Source organism: Struthio camelus, chromosome 5, assembly GCF_040807025.1.
Source record: "Struthio camelus isolate bStrCam1 chromosome 5, bStrCam1.hap1, whole genome shotgun sequence".
Lineage (NCBI taxonomy): Eukaryota > Metazoa > Chordata > Aves > Struthioniformes > Struthionidae > Struthio > Struthio camelus.
In genome coordinates, this window is record NC_090946.1 from 51,577,746 (window position 1) to 51,598,910 (window position 21,165).

The following is a 21,165-nucleotide window of genomic DNA, read 5'->3' on the forward strand; positions in this document are numbered from 1 at the left end:
AGCAGTAATCCATTTCTTCTGTACTCTCCCATAATACTTTTCTGCATATGTACTGCATATCATCCAACTTAAAAATATGAAGATTTTTGAATATATTTAATCAGGGGTGCTACTATACAAATTACCATGTATATCTTCATTTTCTCATTACAATGGACTATGTTGCTTAAGTTATGAAAAACTGTTGTAAAAATTATAAAGAAAATCTCAAACAAACCCAAATTAGAAAAAACAAAAAAATGTCTTGGACGATGCTTAACTGCAAAAAGGGCTTCTAGGAAGGAAAAGAAAAGCTGCTGGCTTCTGAGCAAATAAGGAGTTAGAACATGAATAAAAAGTTATTTTCCAAGGAAGGAAAGAGGAAGGAAGGAGGAAAAAAAGAAGGAAGGAGGAAAAATAACCATCAAACCTTAGCGCTTTTGGTTCAAACGGATTTGAGCTATGGGCATAGCATAAAGAGCCAAAAGATAACACAACTGCCTTAAAACCAGCTCGAACACCTTTAATTACTTAGGTAATATCCATGATCAGCTTTAACTTAATAAAGGAAAAGAGCTACTATTACTTTTCCCTGCATTTAAATCAGTCGTTTATCCAGAAAAATTCTAGTACGGTATTTATCTTGTCTAACTCCTCTTTTCCAGTGAAATAAAACAACAATCAAGCAAATGTTACTCCTCCTCTTCCTTTGTAAAGCCAGGTAATATACCTCATATATCAATAAGCATAAAGCTATTCATGTTTTTTATGTCTTCTTTCTTGACTACGTGGTCAGATTTAAGGCACAGTAGGGGTAAAAGACACCATTTCCACAAATGGCTGTGATTTCAGGTATCTGAATCAATAAAAATGGTCAGCCAGGAGCTTAATAAACCTCTTTAAAGGACAGCTCTAAAATTTACTATAATCGGTTATCATCATCAACAATAATAGGAACAACTTGTAAGATATTCAGTGGTTGGAGCAGCATTTGTATCTTTCTTTGTAGCGATATTAATATATCACAGCCAGGAAAATGTAAAAACTGTTTTAAATATAATAAACATATATTCTTAGTTCTATGTAAAATGAACCAATGTAACTTTCTCTGGATTTATATGCTACTTTCTAACAAATTCAACTACATTTTTCAGATTAAAATATAAGATTTCATTTTTTTATGGTATATCATTATACACTGCAGCTAATTTTAAATGGATAGGCTCAGGAGAAGATACTTTTACATATGCTGTTTTTATGTTAAAAGAGATTAGTAACTCTATCTTGTGGCACCCCACTACTGCTCAGGATGTAAACTTTCCAGTAAGACACTAAATAATCATTGCTCCATAGCCCTCCAAGCAGAAACTCTTGCCTGATTTATTGAAAGGCATGCAGAGCACAAGGGAGAAAACTGTGAAAATAAAAATGTTTTCCCATTTAAAAAAGGCTAGATACCTCCTTGAATTCTGTTTCATTGTGATGGAGAAACAGCAGACAAGTAATTTATTGAGAGAACTACACAATGAGCGAGTGCGTGAGTGTGCAGGAGAGCATGCGCAAGGACAAAGGCAAAAACGAGAAGTAATAAAACTTGTTTAAAACCATTGGCACTAATTTGGTGGCCCTCTTCTTTGAGTGGTCTGACTTGACATCTTAAGACCTGTTTTACATAAATGTTTAGGATTCACCATTTGACCACATTAATGAGAGCTATGGTTTGAATGTACTTTGTGCTACATAAAGCTAAGTATTTTAAAAAGTGATTTAGTAAATATCTAAAAATAACACACTAAAAATTAACAAATACTTTTGATCCTAATCCCTCTGTGCCTCATTTCTCCATCTGTGAAATGATAATAATAACGCTTCAACCCTACTGAGTGTTCCAAATTGTGTACGTAGCTCAAATACCCCATGAGGATCATGCGGAAATTAGCAATTTTGTTTTCAGAGCAAAAATTGAGTAACACAAAGCAATTTATGCAGCTGCTTACTGATGAAATAACGATGAAATAATATATATTGATTAGGTGCTCATTTAATGAGTTCAGTGTATCCTATATGTGAAAGGTCCTGGTGTCCTGTAATATGAATGGCAGACAATAAACCCATTAATAGGTTTGTCATGATGCAGATACGTCGGGGGACAGCATTAAGGTAGCATAAACATTTCCTAATTTCAAAGTTACGGTCATGCAGCTTTCCTAGTTCTTTTGAAATCTGTTCTTTTTATACCTTTCTTTCAGACAAACATATGTAGGGATGAAAATATTCTGTACATGGGCAAGCATCCATCCAGAATTCATAAATGCAGAAAGGCAGGACGTAAGTGAAGCTACACAATAAAGAATGATAAAGAATGCATAGCTTTTAACAAATCGTCAGAAATTCTTTTTTTTTTTTTTTTGAGAACAGAAAATTCAGTTCAGGTAAAAGAAAACTATCAAAACCTGCCTCATTTCTAGAAAATTTGCATTTTTAAATCTGAACAGAATTTTCCTCTTTCACAGTAAATTTCAACCTCATTCCTTTGCTTTTTAATAGATCTACCATAGCAGATTTATTAAATCACTCAGTAGAAATACTACACTAAATATACTGATAATATTTATCAAAAATAATAACTTTCAGTAGATTAAAAGGTGCATCTGCCAATGAATGTTGTATGTCATATTAGATCCTTTTTGGATTAAAAAATTACTGTCATTACAGTAAAGTGTTTTGGATAGTATGTGGTCTGTGTTTCATGTATGATGATTTAAACTACAAGCAGTAGAAATGTTTTTATGGACATGTTCTACTTGAGATTTTAATTTCTGATCATGCCCATTTATCACAGTAATTGTATTTGCTAACTAAAAGGTGGACTGATTTTCACAAAGATGGTTTCACATACAACCCATTCAATCCTCTTGCTTGATCCTGCAGGAAAGACATCATGCTAAATTTAGGTTATTACAATCATTTCTATGGTAACAGATGGATGTGAAACACAGGATTATGACTTCACTGCACGACTGCAGAAAGAAGTTGGATGGTGGAGGAAAAAGATCATATTCAAAATATCTGCAGCTGTAACAGGGGAACACACACACAATCACTGAGAAATGAAACTGTTCTTTAAAAAAAAAAAAAAATCAAGTCATTTTTCAAAATATCTACAGATAAATCTTCCCCTAAGAGAAGGGAAAATATTTGTATTTTGTTTGAACTAATCTCTCTAGTTAAGCATAATTAAAAGAAAATGTTTCAATTGTAGCTAACCAAAAGGTATAAATGGATATGAATTCATTTAGTACCTCAAGAGGTTGAAATAAGGAACAAACACATACATGACCTACTAATAGAAATTCATTCCATATAAAAAGGAAAGTTAAAAAGGGAGAGGCTATTTCAGCTAATGCAACCAGAAGAAAAGCTTTTTTTTCCATTATTCTTGCTTTTTGGGGGGTTATGTTCTGAAATACATGCAACGATTTCATACTAGAAATGAACTTCATATTACATGAAACTAGGACCTAGAACAATCACTGAATTACTTTAATTTATCATGTTCTCACAGTTTTTCCAGGGGTTTGGTTTAGTCTTAAAATCGAAACAAGTCTAAATCAGAGAATCTAAAATCTAAGTGCTTGGTACAGAATTATAAGCAGTGTTAACTACACAAAAGCATTCCTGAAACACACAGGTTTAAAGCAGCCACCATAGTATCTGCCTTAAAAATACTGTAGCCCTATGCAAAATTCTTTATGAGACTGTCTTCTACGTTTAATCACAATACTTAATGATTTAGCAGTGAAAGTCTATTACAGGAAGCAGATCTATATTTAACATTTCTGGGTTAGCTGGACATATCACCTAAATACAGAACAAACATGATTCTCCATGTGACTAATAACAGTTCCAAATTTCAATACTGAATATTACTGCGATAACATGAACATACTCAGAGCAGGCATTTGGCTATCCAGTTTAAAAAAGTAAATGAAATAGATTTTAAAGTGATTTTTGTTTGTTTCTTGCAGGAAAAAAGCTATTCATACTTGAAAATAAATACCTACATTTCTGAGTTTTTTTAGATTTAAATTTGTTTGGATTTTCAGATTAAATCAAACCTATGAAAAATGTGACAATCACTAGTAACTACTTATAAAGAATTTATGAAACACATAGGATATGCAAGGCTAATATAAATAGTTACTATACTTCAATGAATATGAAGATTTACCTGAAATGCTTGAAACACTATTAAAGAAATTAACTCCGGAATCTGAAGTTGTTGGCTATGGCTCAATAAACCTTTCTTGCATTTGGGACATTTATTCACTACTACATTAATATAATTTAAGCTAACACTGAAGCCTTCGCTGATTAAGGACCTAAGGGTCTTTTCTGTGTCTTTTCACCTTAAAAAACTTTGAAACCTCAATCCCTCTGTCTGGTTGAAATTAGCCAACAGGTCCCTACCAGAAGGGAGTCACTGGCAGACACCATATATACCAGTCTCATAAAACCTCATTTGATACAGGAAAGTAGGCTTAACAAAAAACAACAAAACCCAAAAAATCTCCATAAGAGTGGGAGGGGAATGTCTGACACAGTTCTCCAAATTAGAAATTCAGGTCTTGGCTATCCCAGTTTTCTCAGAAGATTCTGTGGAAGACTGCAGCACTAATAAAATTATGAAAGCTACTGACTAAATAAAAACTGATATGGAAAAATTTGTTTTTTTTAATTTAGATCATTAGACCTTTTAAAACTATTCTTTTTTTAATTTGCAATTAACCTAAATACCTTTCAAATATGCCTTATTCCTCTGGGAGAAAAGCTCTCCTCATAAATGATTTTACTCAACACACCTTTTATTTAGGAACCTGGAAAGAATTCGAAACACATTTTTTCCCTTTTAAGGACTTTCTGAAGACTTTTTTAAAAATATTAGACTTTGACGTCACTTTTCAACATATTAAATCTTTTTCTTTTTTTTTTAATGAAAGTTATTAAAAGAAACATGTCGTGTTTTGGGAGTAAGGCAGGAGAGGAAGAGTTAACGAAGAGGAAGAAGCTTGTTGCTTTCATATATGAAGACACACACCTTTCCCCGCATCCCCACCGCCTCCTGCTGCTCACTCTCAGAGCAAAAAACTGCCTACCTAAGAAGAGCTGATAATCGCAGACAAATGATTTGACGTGTACAGCTGAAACGAGGAGACACATGGCAGGTAGCAAACTAATGAACTGACAAAGTTACTACCTACTTTCCTGGTCATAAAATTGGGTTACCCATGACAAAAATTGTGATGTAATTCTAAACTGTAATAGCAACATTTGGCTAAATGTTAACATCTATAGCATCTGCAATTGTATATCTTTACTAAAAATGCATTTAAAGTCTAAAATCATCATCTGTTTTCATAAAGAACTCTCAAGTACAATTAATCAACACTGGAATGCAATGATCATTTTATACTACAGTGATATCAACACCGTGTCAATACTGCCTAGTTAAATTCATCTAAATTTATAACAAATGATTGCTAAGAAGTTTTCAAACTCTTCTGAACAAGCAGTTCACAAAGTATGGTATTTGGTTTAAATGAGAAAAGAGATGAAGGTGATTTAGCTCAGGTGAACTGGTTCTCCACTCACTTCTACTTTTGCAGTGGCAAAAGATCAACCCTCATGGGACAGCAAAAGGCTTTATCTGCCTTACCTCACCTGGGAATTTGCCATTTTCATCTGGATCTGGCAACAGGCAGACAGAGAAGCTACTCTTAATTTGGCCATCTACAAAGGATACTTGACATGCTACAGAGCATTCAATCATCTGCAAAGAAAAAGTTAAGAAGTTGTTTGCTAGAAAGGTAAGATTGGTTGAAACTAAAAGAATTTTACTTTCTTTATGTGAACAAAGTGATGGACACAGACCCTAAAGGAATACTTAACAGTCTGGAATTTACTAGTATTAGTAAATACGACCACTCTGAAGAGTGGTCAAATAAGCAAGGAGCTATGCTTATAAATAAATAACTGATCTGAAAGGGAGGTCAAGGACATTGCATTGGCACAGGGCCAGGCAACAGAAGGAGCTAACCAGAGCAGACTGGTAAATCTGACATCTGGAGTAGAAGACCTCTTAATTTTAGCATACCAGAATTTCCTCACCTTACACTGAATTATCCAAACTGGACGACTAAGTTTGCACGAGCACATGTCTACCAAAACACAGAACAGAGTTCTACCTGGATAGATAAACAATAAAGAAACTTATAAGTAAATAGTTGAGTTTAAAATAAACAAATAAAAGTTGCAGCTTATCAAACATATTAGCTGTTTTTCAGCCCTTGGTTGCATCAGAGCAAACATCATTGGTCAAATAGCTAGCTAAGACTTCTGCAGTTATAAAAGCAAATGCTAACTGTTGCTATTGATATTCTTACAGAGCTATGAGAAGTAATATCCTAATACACACTGAAAGGGAATTTCTAGAGAACAGAGAGGTATGTTTTTTTTCCAACTATTTCCTCAGTTTCCTCATCCAAAACATGCATTTATTACATTGATGGTTTAGCATTTAGAAGTATGTATTAAAAAAAAAATTAAGTTAGAGTCACTTTGAATCTTTTATCTAGTAAACTACACGGAACTACAACTGAAAAGAAGGAGTCCCTTAAAGCATTACAGTAGTGCAGCATCTTCTAGCAGTCCAGCTAGGAAAAATAGAGATATTTCAATCCATGTGTCACATGGAAAGTGAAAAAAGGGAACCAGGCAAACAAAATAAAAGGATGAGAAGATTTTTTGATCCTACTAGGACTTTTTTCCCTCCCAAAATGTCATTTCACAGGGTTAAGGTATAATTCCAATATGCCCCTGTAAATTAATAGACCAGACAAACTATTTTTTTGTATAGCGTTGGTCATTCACTGTTAATTCTGCGATAAGTTACAACAAACTGAAAGTGGAAATAAGGTACTCCCAAATCACCTTCTTAACCTTCAGTATTACTTCTGGCTGTGGAACATCAACTAATACATGAAAAGTTTTGTGTTTTTCTGAGTAAATACACAAATTACACTGTAACTGCAACAATAAACCACTACTAAGACTAGGTTTCACATTACTGAAGGTCAAATAGTTTCAAATAACCACATTAAATATTGTTATTAAAGAAAGTGTGCTGCTCAGAATGCCCCTTTTTAAAGAGAAATAAAAATAATTTCTGCATACAAATCATTAAAAAAAAAAACTGGACCTAAAAGGTTTTCATTTTTTAGTGCTGAGGGCTCCCACTGAATAAACACAAACATTCAGTTCAACCAAAAATAGGGACAGCTTAAAACCACAAATATTTACAGAAAACACATTTTAAGCCACATATTAACTGTAACTTCCCCTGGAAACTGTACATGGCAGTTAGTGGTACACTTAAATTTTACAAGAAACCCAAATGCCCATGCACAGGTCTATATCCTTGTAATTTCAGGAAGCCACAACTGCCACAATTCCTTTGCATCTTTTATTGCTGATAGTCCTCCAAGTACAAAAGCTCTGTTTCTCACATCAATCAGATTTATTTTGTCACATTTGAACAAACATCGTGGGAAAATTTCTGTGTAGCTTTTTTCTATACAAGGAAATAACCAGGAAAAATAAAAACACTTTCTGGGAATGAAAACCAAAAATTTGTTTTGATTTAATTTCAAGAATCACAGTAAAAGCTAGTGGATTTAGAAGTAGTAAGGTTCTGTGGATTCTGAAAAGAAAAGCTAAAAAACTCAAGGTGATTCTGGGAATCTGGAGAAGAATCACAAGTTTTCTATAAATTACCTTAAACTATCCAATATAATTTGACCAAAAATTAAAAATATTAATGTTTCTCTTTTATAATTAAGATTACCTAACATGATTTATTAATGCCTCTCTCTTCACTTAGTTTTCAATTTGCCAAAGTATTGCTTATCCAAATAATTTTTTTTTGACTTCTGCCATTAGTTGGTTCACTGTTCTATTCTAATTCTTCCAAGTTTCAGCAAAGTGAATCAGTGATTGCTAACAAAGCTATGAAAAATAAGCTATTTTCTTCACATTAAGTATATTTTAAACACTTACAGAGAAACTCCAGTGTCTCTATGTGTAACATCAGAGAGATAAAAACCTTAAATCCAATTAAATTACAATCTTCTTAACAACTGAAATTAGTCAAGCTCAGGAATCAAAGAAAATTATCTGAAGATGCCAGTATTCTCTATTCCTACGCAACTCCTACATGCCATCTTCACTGAGGAGCTCTATTTCTGGGATATGAGTAGGTACGTTAGCTCATGTTTTTGAATGCTAACCACAACTTGGCTTTCAATTGCTTTTAGTGATGACTGTGACCTGCTGTTGTAATAACTACCAAAACCAAGGGATAGACTGAACCTCAACAAAACTGAAGCTTAATCTGATTTAGTGATGAATGCTGGCAAGCAAATGGGACAAGGCACTGGTAGGTTAGGATACACAAGCAATAGTTTCATCATTCAGAAATGAATGCTACTTTGAAGAACTGAATGCTTATTCAACAAAGTTCTGACAGAGACTAACAAAGTCTGTTAGGTCTAACTTTCACAAATGATCAGTCTGAGCATTTTTTGTAAATGTCCAATTTGAAACAAAAATAGTTTAACGTTCAAAAGCAAACACAACGGTAACCATTCACTAACAGTATATAGTACTATAAAAATGTTTATATATCCGGAGAAAAATAATCCCGTAGCAGTTGGAACTGGAAATCCAATTATATAAAACTGCTACAGTTCTCTTAACATTTTCCCCCGCAAAAAGAACTAGGAACAACAGTGCACCTTAACACCTGGAGGATGCTGAAGTTAAACATTATTTCATATTTATGAACACCACAATGAAAATGAGAATCAGAAGAAAATCAAAGCAAACAACAACAGTCTTCCATGCATGCTTTCTTGAATAAGCCGTAAATAAAATGTATGGCAGCCTAATGGTTAATAAAATTACCCATTCAATATGTATATGTAATAATTAAAGAAGGTACTTACATGTCATTAATACCAAAAAGCACTTCTGAGTTAATTTTTCTACACTTTTTGTTTACTATCAGTGATGTCTCCCCCGTATCAGAACCTGAATCAGTTAAAAAGTGACAACACAAAAATCAACTTCTCAATTCTGTACAACAAAGACCATTTCATTTCCTCTCTCTACATCATCTCTCATTCCTCTGGACTGTTTCAAGAAAAAGAAACAAAAGACAGTTATGAGGTAGGACCCAGGAAACGACAATCATTGCAAAACAAACACTCCATAACACAAAATCCAAATTGGAGACTATTACCTCCATTATGTGTTATACAAAACAAGCTTTGGATAATAAAAATGAATAAAGTATCAGATGAGAATCTGGCCAGGACATACAGACACTAGCATTTCATTTTAGTCAATTAGTGAGATTATAAATCATAAGAAAATGAACTTCATTAACATGACAATTTTTTTTTGTTCTGTTTCTTTTATTGATAACTTACAAATCTAGTGAGAGAGAAAACCTACAAGAAGCACCATGAGCAACAAACAAATGAACGCACTCTAGCTCTGATATTTTACAGAGGAAAAAAATTTTGAAGGGCAGTAAATATTTATTGCTTTGCAGATACCATACAAGGTTGCTGCTTATTGAACCTTCACCATACTCAGCATAAACTTTCAAGCAGACCACCTGTAAAACTTTGTGCCAGAATTACACTCTGCAATTCTCAAGCAGTAAAATCCAGAAAGGAAAACATTAGAGGAAATTGTAAAAATTCAGTCAACTTCAATCAAATTCAGTACAGAATACTGTCAGTTAATTAGAAACCTTTTTGGATATGATCACCAGAAAAGTAACAGCAAGTAGCCATGCGCTTGAACAAGAGGTCAACAACAGTGGTAGACTGAGAGAATGCAACATCGATTTCAAACACTGATAACTGGCTTACATTCAAGAGAAAGACTGGTATGAGGCAAATGGCTATTCTTCCCTGCTTCACCAGTAGAGTAAATAAGCCTATACAGCTACTGATCTGTTTCATCAGCACCCTTTGAGTCTTATTTTTACTAATGATCTATTTGGGGATATAAAATATCTTCAGCCATAACTACACCACCATCTAGATTATATGCAGAGCACCCACTTTCTTCACACTTTTTCCGATTTCCAGTGCTCTTAACTGAAAGGTTTGTATTGAAACTAAGAACGTAACAAGTGACATATTGGGTCAAATATGCTATTCTGAAAGAAAAAAGTAACAAGGTCATTACAGAAAGATCTTTCCTCAGTCTGTCTTCCCAGCGCTTAGCAGTTTGCATGGTAACAGGTGTTCTCACTGGGCAGGCAGGAGCACTCTGCACACAGCCCCTACCATCCTGGTCTTCCATAATCATCTTGGTGGAGAAGTTTTTTGGAATATGGTTCCTTGTCACTCACATCTAAATTTTCCACCAAATGAAAACTGGAAAAGGCGAGGAAGGAACAGAAGAAAACCTGAGGACAGGATCTGTGAAGCCAAGAAATGGTCCCACTGCCCTAGAGCGTACATATTGCCTATAAAAATAAATTATACAACCATAATTCACTGGAAGCTGCACAACAACTGATACAGAAAGGGTTCTATTTTCACTCCTTATTTTGAAATATATACGTATTTTTTAATCCCCCACTTGCAGTAAATTCACTGCACAGGTCTTTAACAGCACTGGCAGGAAAAAAGCATTTGTAGTATTTCCATTTTGCTATTTGATCAGGATAAATTTATGCAGATAAGTTTATACCTTCAAATTATCAACAGAAATAATGGACTCTTGGGGACTTTACATTAACACAAAGCTGTATTAAAGAGCGTTTTCAACACTACGCTAGGCTACAATACAGTTGCTAATAGATTCCTCCAACGGCCTCTTTGCTTTTTCACATTTCTTTATAGATAATTTAAGTGAAGAATCTTGGCAGTAATTAATCTATTTTAATTTGATTTTTCCTAATTAGTTGCTCAATTGCTTTTAATTTTTTATACAGATGTTCACAGTTTGTTCAGAAGGTATATTTTGTACATAAAAAATTACAAGTGTGAGATTTTTCCAGTCCTATCAGACCTGAATGTTCAGGGTTTTTTCACTGGGTCTTTATCTGTTGTGCTATAATAATTTCCTATACAGAGAACCTCCGTAACAGCCTGTTAGCTAGACATGCCATACAGAATTATGCTGGTTGAAGGTCAAAAAATCCCAAATCCTATAAAGACCTTTTAAAAACAAATAGCTTAAAATCCAAACAATTTGATATATCACAACATAACTCAGATGATTCAGCTTTGACAACAAATGATCAGTTGCAAATATTTCAAATACAGCATCCCTACTGCCTTAAAAATTCACAAGAGAAAAAAAAAAACAAAAAGGAAATCCAACATACCCTGACCATTATACAACACATGACAGAGATGGAGGAAACATATCTAAGACTCCTTTGAGCCTTGTAAAATAGGTTTTGCTTATGTCTTTCCATGACTACCTAAGAATTTTATTAGTTTTAAGATGACTCCCATTTTCAAGCTAACCACTACATTTGATTAATCTCTAGCACTACCACATTTCAAAAATTAATTTTCCAACCATATAAAAAGCTTATCTTCTTTTTCCTCTTTGTTAGGATTTTTAAAGAGAGCATTGACTGAAATATATATGCATATACATGTGTGCGTGTGTATGTGTGTATTTATACACACACACACATATATAAAACACTATATATATTTATGGACTGTTCTTTTCTGTGTTTATTTCCTTCTTTCTTTAAATCACAGACTAGACACCAAAAATATAGGAAATGAGCAACTGTGAGTATAAGATTAGGACTACTGATTCTAATCTGAATTTTCCAGTAATTCCATCAAGAATAGTGCCCACAAGAACCCTCATTTAGTAATATCAAAGTTAGAACAATAACTACTACAAAGCCTATTCTTCTCCAGTTTGACCTCTCCGCTCTGTATTTTACTAACATACCCTCCCTTTCACTGGGTTTCACCTAGGTACACGAAATCCTATTTTTAAAGAACATGTCCCAGCTGATGTACATAAGTAAGTACATCTTGTATTTAGCTGTACATTCTGATATGTTTAAAGTTAGTATCAAACCACATTTGAATTTCTCTTGGCAATATTTCATAGCTAGATTTTCATATTCTATTTTTATTCATCACTTTGCAGACTAATTGTTCATATTGGTCCAAATTTAACTCTGCTGCTTAACTCCAAGTTGAATTTAGCTTATTAATATCCTTAAGATTTGGTGCTACTTCATTTAAAACAGTATAATCTATTAGACAATTTTGTTCCAAGTATTATGAAATTAGGAATAAAAATGTGCACAAATATGAATTTTTGCAAATGATTATCAGGTATATTCATCCACTCCTGCCTTCCCCAACTAATTTAAATTAAACTTAGGTAACCATCTCTTATCACACAGTAAAGAGAACTCTATCTCAAGAAATTCAAAGTATTACTCAAAACATACTTACTTTTTAGGTAGTGTCCATTTTAACGTATAGGATATTTTACTCTTACACTATATATTTGCATCAACTTATGTAAACTAGAATATAGAGTATTAAACAAATACTAGATAAGTAGTAAGCATTATTAAGAGTTCTATACTGTACAGTAAGAAACCTTACAGCTATTATCCTAGGCTTTAGTCACATCAAAATTAAGCTAGTAATCTTTGATATAATTGCTAAATTTGCAAAAAAATAGTAACGAGATGGAGGGCCAAATTTAATTTTTAACTGTTCAAATCTGCCACATAAAGTGGAAAAGAAACAGTAACTTCAACCACCAAGCTCAAAACTGGCTAACAAACCAATAATATAAAAAAGCAACGTAAACCAAATACAATATATACAATATTGTTACAGTAGTACATGCAGCTAAGCATCATGGACAAACGCTGTTTCTTCTAGTAATGGCACGCGACTATCAAGACAACACTCAGGACAAAGTAGATTCCCCATAGTGTTAAGAGTCACTACAGGATAATCCATTAGCAACACTGATGGGAATCCATCAGTGATTTAGCGATTTTTTTTTTTTTTGGACTTTACGAAGTAAAGTTTCTTTTCCTACATGTACAGTGCAAAAGCTGGCATTGTTCATCTTTTTGTTTCTATGCTGTTAGTAGCATCAAAGGTAAAGTAATCTTGTAATAATCCTAATCAACCACATTTGCAAACTTTTTTTTTTTTTTTATAATCTTGCAGATCTTCTAAAAGGCAAAGATTTGAAAAGCATAAGTTCTTGCTTACTTAAACATTTAGGGTGCAAGTTAACTATAATTCTTTACCCTTCGACCTAAGCGATGTTACTTTTATCCCCCATTTCCATAACCTCCGTCCTTCTTACTGCTAGTTAATGAGAGTTCTTTGTGATCAACTACATAAATAGCATATTTAAATTAACTTCAGAAATTGCTTCTGAAACAGATGCTTTTCATATTTAAATTCAGAATCATGGCCTATTTGTAATCATAACAAACTTTCTCAAAAACAGATGAAAATTCCTTTAAAGCTAAAATGAGAGAAGAGAAGAGGAAGATGTAAGAGATGTAGTATCACAATCCAGTAAAGTATTCCTGCTCATTTTGGACAGCAGTAGGGATCAGCTTACTTTTTAAAATCAACTCTATTTAGCATTTGCACAGAAAACGTTCAGAGAACATGTAAGTAGAACCAAGAAAATCAGAGCACAAGCTGCCCACCACTTTCAATTGCGTAAAATGTTTAACTTTGTGACTAGCTGCTTTGTGACTAGATGTTGTTGATTGTTGCACTATACTATGGAATGATTTTAAAAAGTGAATGGATAAAATAAAGGATATAGAGTATTATTCTGTTAACATTCATTGGAAAACTATAAAACTAAAGAAGCAGCAGCAGACTTCCCTTTCAGCTACAATATTGAAAGGTAACCCTCCCCTCTCATCCATACACAAATTTTTTTTAGTATAGTTATTAACTTCAGCTTTGCATGTTTCAAAACATCTTCTATCTATCAATAAAAATGCCTTTAAATTTAGGCAAAAGTAAGTGATAATCACCAACTGACATCACCACCTTAGTAATTACTTATCCTCCCCTGAATAGTAACTAGAAAGGTAAATTCCTTGGGGCAAAGAAAAGATTTTTGTTTGGCATTTGTATAGGAGACAGAATACTGGAATCCTATTGGGTGACTAGAGTTCCTATGCGCTAAGTCAAGACACAGTAGTCTTCGGCAAACAGAAAGAAATTAGCCGCTGTTAAGAAATCTAAAACATACTCCATCTCACTTTGCTCACAATGTGAGCAAACCCAGAACGGCAACACACACTCAAATCAACTGCACAAAATGGTCTTTGCCACGCTTATACAAATTGGCAAAAATTTAGAACTGCCAAACTTTCTGCTATGCACTGAAGTATCTAGACTCCAAGGCATCTCAGTAAGGACTAGAGTGGAACTATCAAGCACAATCTGAGAATAGATTTTATAATAAAAATTCTGCTACTGCTTTTCTTTTCAATATGTAAAAGTGACTTTTGCTTCTCTCCTGTCCATACAGAAATTTATAGACTTTAAAACTACAGCCACAGTCATTGCTAAAATATACGATCATAACCAAAGTAAAAACAAAAACTAAAAAAAAAAAAACCTTTACAGAAAGCTACTTTAAAAATGAAAGTGTCTTCTAAGTTAAAAGAAATGCATTCTTTTTCACATCTAAGATAAAGCACACTAAAACCTAACACTTTCCTCAGCCCTCAGGTTTAATGAAACAATATTCAGCACAGGTCCGGAGAAATAAATAAATAAATTAAAAAATAATAACAATAATACTCTATTTTCTATCCACCATGCTCCAAAAATCCCTGAAGTTACACAAAATTTCTTGAGACTCCAACTTAAAAGTTGGTAACTTCGCCCAAATCATTAACCAAGGGCCGTAGGGATCAAACAGCAGAGCACAACACTTTCAAATACTTCATTCCACCACCTTCCACTTCCACCTTCTTGTTTCTTGTTTATCACACCCTGTAATCCAGCCAAACTTTGTGAGTTTCAGAGTTGGCCACACCAAAAATATAACCATGGTGAACAAGAAGGAAAGCGCAAAGGTTATTAAAACAACAAGAAAGTCCTAACATAACTCTGGAAGAACCAAAAAGTTAGAAAGGTTTATCTAATGTAATGCCACACTGCATATACACAGGCATATGTAATACAGTACCTGTGAAACGATGGCGATGACTTAATAATTATTACTTTTGCACAGACATACCTTCCACGACACGGCTGCTGCAAGTTCTTTCCCTTTTAATAGAGAATACTGTGGGTAATGCTTGAAACTCAATTTAAGAATTCATAGAGGACAGCCCGAGTTATCGATGCAGCTATTCTATCCCAAGAATATCTATTCAAATGAGTCAGAATTTTAAGTCTTCAGAAACTGCTCCTTTCATCTCCTGCCTGCCCATTCAGTGCGTAAAGAACTTTGCAAGAAATCGGAAAAATCACACCCATATTACCAAAGCAGCAGCAATAATATATACAGAGCAATCAGTGAGAGGAACCAGAGAAGTTACCATCAATGCTGGTGAAAGAGCTAAACAAGGTAAGGCTCTTGAAACACCTAGTTTAGAAAATATCCCTCTTCCTCATAACTTTGTTCATGTACACTGTCTTAGTATCTAATTACAAGGTTACATGCAACTGTTTCCACAGCTTTTCCATATGTAACAGTTGCAATTAACAACCGCTACTTGACTTTGAAATTTCATTCTTACACCTTGCGCTTGTAGAGGGCAGGGAGGATTGGTTCCATTTTTAACATGCAATTCTTTATTACAATAATAAAACATTCAAGGGAATACAATCTGAAAAGGGCTGAAAACACGAGAAACATGAATGATAATATAACCACAATCTCATATGAATTAGCAGAGTATGGTTGGCATGAAGGTAATAGTAACATGTCCAGAATGTCATGTTTAATTCCAATAACTTTCAATATGAAATAAATTTTTCGCTCAAACATTAATTTACAAACTCAACCAGATATTCACCACTATGCTTGGAGTCACTTGACTCTTAAATTAGAATTTGTTAAAGCTAAGAAATTAGTTTAATATTAGGATTTTTTTTCTGAAAGGAACCGTGTCTACCTTCAGTAATAAAGGCTATTTCATGAGCAGCAAATCCCAAAGCTAATGAAATTCTGCAGTTACAAAAGTTTCTATTTTTCTTAAAAAAACATTTGCTTAGACTGTAGTTATGAATTATAGCTGCCTGCATTAAGATGGAATTGGACTTAATGACCCGAGAGTATGACTGTTGGATTACGATGTTCCATTAATAGCTCTGTCAAAAGTACAGTAGTTCTTCCTACTAACTAAATTGTATTTACCTCGTGAAGAAAAAGAATTGGCCCCTTTGCTATAAAAGTCTTGCTTTTCCACAAACTAGTTCATATAGTATCTAATACAAATGAACACCAAGCTCTTAGGGCACATTTTCCTGCCTTTCCTTCAGGACGCTTGAGAGCTGCCTCTGAACTTTTCCCTTACATTTCTCTTGTCGAGATCCCTTGAAATTAGCAGCAGCACCCCACACCGGGGACAGGCAGGGTGGGGGGAAGGGTGAAAGAGGGCTACAATTATGAGATTACATAATTCTGTCTGAAAGGGCAGAAAAGAAACGGACTCCATAATCCAAGGCGGCTCTCTCCACACCTACTTTCACATGACTGACTTGAATTAGCTGCCCCAAAGCAGCTCTCAGTTCCCTTCAATACTTTCTTCCTTCTGAACAATGAATCCAGAAGCACCCCAAGAATGGCCTATGTAGGATGAGGGACTAACCAGCATCCAGAGTCATACATTCATTTTCTTTTCACAGTGTCTGGCAGAGAACAAAACAGGTAGAGTCAAGCTTTACTTCCTTTCCCTACATTTTTAGAAAGTCAGAATCTTTACACAAGGTAAAAAGTTTAATAATCCCTAATAAACCCAGTTACATGCACTCCCTTAGGCAGATTTATACTCCTCTCCAGTATGCTGTCATGTATGACAGGGTGATTTTTATCTAGCTATGCAGTGTGAAATGCCCAGATATGATGGTTTTTAAATACTGCTCACAATTATCAAGTGCTTAGAGCTGATTTTTTTTTCTGCTTAATTTTTAATAACTTTGCTTTTAAATGAGGGAAGTTCTGCACTGCGGAAAACACGCTTCATGGGAAAAAAAAAAAAAAAAGACCTTCTTTCCCCATTAAAGACATTTCATTACAATAAACATTCTGACTGTTCCTCACCACTAATGGTATCACTATAAAAAAAAGTCTTAGGCTTTTGTAGTTAAAAACTTGTAAAATATTATGGGGAATAAATACTTTTCGAAGATTGCACTAAAAATACAGCAGCTTACAACTACCTTTTATGCTATCAGAGGCAGGGTCTTGCAAAGAAAAAGGTCTGCCATCATTACCTACCGGTTCATGAGAGGGAGTCAGTATAATAGAGTTAACAGCTTTCAGCTGTAAAATTACTAATTCCAGTAGTACAGTACATTAAACATGCCATTTGAGATATATGCCAACTTAAACTACCACATATGGCATATCTATCTAATTATCACAGTTTGTGTTTTCATATGCAGAGCTGTTCTAGTTTTTAAACAATGTGTCAAAACGCACCGTTTTATCTGAAAACATGATAAGTCTGAGAAACAATTTAGGCAGAAAGAGCTATCTTTTATAATATCAGTAGGTCAATACTGTATTTTTAACTTGTTGTAAGCTTATAACTGCTCAGGGATGAAAAAAACGAAACAAAACCCAAAAACAAAACCTAAACAAGAAAACCCCAAAAGCAGCATCAGAACAAGCCTTTCCTTGTTTAATAATGTTTTTTGGATTTTTTATGAGGAAAAAATAAGTTAAGATGCAAATTGACTTCTAATGCTAAGAATCAATTTTTTCAAAGTTAGTATTTTCAATTTTTAGTTTTCCTTTCAAATCTTTAATTTGCCTGTTAACATATTAAGTCTTAACTGAGAATAGACAAATAAAACAAAGAAGTTACTCATTCTTCCAGTTTTGCATTTGTGATTTAAAAAAGTATTGTGAAGTAGCACTTGTGCAGACATCAGTTGCAGTAAAGACAGACTTCGCTTGTGTTCATTCTTTATGTGCAATTTGACCTCACTCAACACAATCGCTATTGCAGAATCATACATTCTAATTGCAGTTCAATACAAATCATGTGCTGAATATTTGATTTCAGACTCCCCAGCTGGTGCTCGGTGTCACTTCAGCTGTTCAGAGGGATTTTTTTTTAATGTTTCCTTGTGTAAATAAGCAAAGATCTCACATATAATTAGCATGGAACGTTACATAGTCTTAATCTCTCCTTTTGCAACTTGTAAACAGTACCATGTATTTTTATACAAAGAAATCAAGATGTGTATGGAAACAAAACAGAAACATCTCAGTACTCAAATAGCTATTTCGCAACCTTTCCAAATACTTAGATTTTGTTCAGGAGCACAAAATAAAGGTAAATATACCCCAGTCAGTCCTCAACTATGTTTTTGACTAGGTCTCCCTCAGTCCTTAGGAGCTGTGGGAGTTTTTTTTGATTACTGATTTCAGCAGAAAACAGATAATATCACTGTCTTACTCTAAAAGCACATATTTGAGTCTAAGTATAATAAGAACATGCAAGAATTTATTTAAGAAGCACCACCAAATACTTTTTTTCCTGTTTCTTTTTAAATGAGCATCAGGTCCTTGAATCTGCAATTACCTTTACGGAAGGCTATTACTGAGCTCAAGGCTAAACATATGCAAAATTAAGGTTCAATTTTTTTGTTGAATCAATTAATTGAAAGGTGTTAGATTCTGAGCACTAAACCTGAAACTTTTTTTTTGAACTTTATTTTCAATAAATAAATCAGAGCAAGCGAAAGGAGAAATATTTGTAAAAAGATTATTTATTTAAGCAACTGGGTTATCCAGGTGATGGCAAAACCCAAAATATTCCAATGTTTTTCCTCACTGCAAAACAGAATGGTGTATATATTCAATTTCTTCCATACTTCATGATACTTCATCAGTCTCCTTCTCAATAAAAAGTCCAAACAGTTCTTTTAAAAATTAAGTTAAAGCATTTTATTTAACTGTAACCAAAAAGAGCAGAATTTAACTTCAGGAGTCCTATTTTGGTTAAGTCAAGATGCCAGTATTTCCTTAAATTTTATTTTAAAAAAGTTTACCTGTACCTTTTAACATTTCAGATTAGAAACTTAAGAATAGACTCCCTCTCAGTAATTGTTCATGTATTTTAGACAATTCAGTCAATTTCATATCTTATTGTGAATTCTGATTTCTGGCTGTCAAAACTAACAATGAAAGAAGTATGCTGGATCAAAAAAAAGTAATGTTTCTAACAAAAGCAATTACTTACAAACTGAAACAGATCCTATAAAATGTGTATCTTGATGAGGATTTACAACTGAGTCTTGATTAGATGTAAGGCTTCTCTTTTAAAATACATCTTTTGGCAAGAGTAGCATACATTAACATAAACCAATATTTTTCTACACAGAATTACTTAAATGATTGAATAGATTTACAAATATAGTAAAAAGCCAACTTATCATATAAAAAGACACATAATTATTCTTTTCGGATGAGAAAATCCAGTCATATGCTTTAAGTAAAGCCAAAAACATCAGTAAAGACAGTTACAAAAACAGTATTAGTTACATACAATGCGTTTTTATGATTTGTCCTGCATTTGGCAGTAGTAAAGGGTCGCATTTCTGAATTAAAAATTAAAGGAAGTTTTACAAGAACAACGTAATTTTTCTTGCAAAGAGACACTGAAGTAAAAGAGAGGGTATAAAATTCTTATCCTATAAAAGACAGAGGATGTACATTTGGCAAATTCGCACCAATAATGTGTATTATAAACTTATTTTTGACAAACATCTGATTACAACTGGAAAAATCCTCACCAAGGCACAAGAGTTATTATTGTATTCATCATTTACTTGACTATACTAAAGTTGAACGTAAGAAGAAATACACCCCCAAATACATACTCAAACAGCTCCATCCATCTGAGATACTTTCAATTAAAATTGTTTGTAAGCCTAGAAAATGGTGAGAACGTATCTTTCCTCAAAGAGAGGAAGGCAGCAGTAAAGTTAACTTCCATAGATAAACATTAGGAACAAATATTTGCTAGACAAAAGAAAGTACTTAAAAAGCAACAAGTCTTTCACCAAAAGATCTAAACTATCTTGAACTTTTCTAAGGAACCTCCTGTAGGATTTTATATATATGTGTGTGTGTGTATGCGTGTGTGTGCGTGTGTACAGCCACACTGCTATTTGTCTCTCCCTATATGAAAAATGCACCAAATTGGGCCTATATAGATTGGACGCATATTTCAACTTGTGTAAATTTGGTACTTACCTGAATTTAATGTCTGCATACAGAAACTGCTGGTAATTTTAGTCTTCACTCACTTTCCTGGAAGGCAATGGCAAAGAAGAAAGAAATTCTCACTTTGCCCTTATCCTTATAAGACACAAGAAATGGAAGTTGAACTCCTTTTGGCTGAAAGCAACAGAATGGCAGCAGTGGAAAGATGCAAGAACAGTATCTTGCAGTCCCACCCTATAACAATAAAGAGTTTGGATAAACTCAGGAAATGCTTAACTTCGGTGAAATATTTGATCACAAACAATATAGCAGGAAGCAATGCTTCAGATTTTTGATTAGTTCCAGAAAACCTTCACCCTGGGGAAGCTCTACTTACCACACAATCAGTGTTCATTGGATTGAGAGCGACAGATACATTTTACTGGCAAAATTTCCATTTTGAAAGTCAAACACAAGAAAAAAAATGTAATTTTCCAGTGCTTAGAACATGCTAAACTACAACTTTAAGATTCAAAGTTTAAAGGTTCTTAGAGAAAAACTTAAGTTCTTAAAAATAACTTTAATATTAAAAATTGAAATATGCGATCAGACTGAATCAGATCCTTTCTCACAAATACAGCAGTATACACAAAATAATTTTCT

The 21,165-nt window shown here is 33.7% G+C and overlaps 1 protein-coding gene and 1 long non-coding RNA gene across 3 annotated transcripts in view; both read right to left on the reverse strand.

Annotated features, from left to right (window-relative positions):
* Positions 1-21,165, reverse strand: part of NOVA1 (NOVA alternative splicing regulator 1) — a 151,603-nt gene that overhangs the window by 116,786 nt on the left and 13,652 nt on the right. The window lies entirely within an intron of this gene.
* LOC138067494 (uncharacterized) lies at positions 5,696-9,153 on the reverse strand. The gene is made up of 3 exons (XR_011141563.1): positions 9,042-9,153; positions 6,148-6,224; positions 5,696-5,809 (listed from the first exon to the last, which is right to left on the reverse strand). It is a non-coding gene; the product is annotated as an uncharacterized lncRNA (long non-coding RNA).